This window comes from Puntigrus tetrazona, chromosome 3 (assembly GCF_018831695.1).
Source record: "Puntigrus tetrazona isolate hp1 chromosome 3, ASM1883169v1, whole genome shotgun sequence".
NCBI classification, from domain to species: Eukaryota; Metazoa; Chordata; class Actinopteri; order Cypriniformes; family Cyprinidae; genus Puntigrus; species Puntigrus tetrazona.
In genome coordinates, this window is record NC_056701.1 from 27,556,531 (window position 1) to 27,557,961 (window position 1,431).

Below are 1,431 nucleotides of genomic sequence, written 5' to 3' on the forward strand. Positions count from 1 at the left end.
TTTAACTAAAAGGAACTGGAAGAATCAATGTGATATATATGATATATATATATATATATATATATATATATATATATATATATATATATATATATATATATATATATATATATCTGTAGGAGCCATTTTGTTTCTTTATTTTATAATTAATGTCTTATGTTAATATAGTTAATATAGTTAATGTCTTTTGTTTTGCATCTGTCTTTTATTTTGGAGATGTGGAAGCTTAAAGGTCTTGGTGTGGCCTACTGGAGAAGGGCCTGCTGGGAGCACATGGTCTTTAGACCTTACCTTTTGTTTGTTGGCAGCCAAAAAACCTTGAAACCAACTTTGTTTTAAATTTTTTTTTGTGATCAAGTCTGCAGTAAATCTTCAAGAAATGCACAGTGAAGTTGGTGTTCTTTGGACAAACAAAGTTTCAGTAAGCGTCTAAACCCTCAGCAGACCCAAGAGGTGACTAAGGTGACAAATTGTTTAAGGATAGTCACCACATCAGTCTAAAGACCTGCTCTGGAAACAATTGGAGTGGATTATTGTTTGGATTACATTGGATTCTTCTGGATTGAGCATGGAAGATCAGGCCAGAGCATGCTTCAAGTTTGGTATGTAAAGTCTGAAATTTTAACTGCAAGCAAATATTCTATTGATTGGAAGGATCTGAAAAGGATGCTTGTTAACATTTGAAGCTCTAGAAAGGGTAGAAGAATTCTTTGGGAAAATTTGCAAACAAAGGACATGCACTGCTTTAAGTTTGAAAGAGGTTATATTCCCATGTTGGTTTAATTTATTTGGGTGTTAAATTCTGATTTTCTTGGATTTCAAATATGCTTGAGATTACTGATAAAGAAGTTATGGAACAATCTAATTTGGGTGCTATGGACTCTGCACAAAACATGGATGAAGTTAATCAGATGCGGACGCATAGAAAAGCAAGATTGGCGCAGCTAACATGCAGATCAAACATCACCAATGAGTTGTTGGAAGATAGGATGAACACTGATGAAGTAAGACTTCAAAATATATAATATAAGAATTCAAAGAGGCACACAGATCTTTTCAGTGTTTGTTGGGTGATGAACAGTGTAAAAAGGATAGTGATGAGTGGTATCAATCAAAGATGCATGTAATTCAAGACTTTCTGTCATCAGTAAATTCCTGGTTATCAAGGGCCATAGAAACAAAGGACATTGATGATGATGATGATGTTGCTCCTGCTGACAGTATTTCTTCAGTGTCTCATAGGTCAAAAAGAAGCTCTCAGAGTTCATATTCATCGGCCTTAAAGGTTGCAGAAGCAGAACAAGCAGCTCTGAAGGCACAGTGTGCTGCATTAAAGGAGAAGCATGCCTTAGAAGAGAAGGAGCAAATGATCAGCCAGCAAATGGAACTACTAAGGAAGCAAAAGGAAACATTGGAGACTGGAGACTGAAT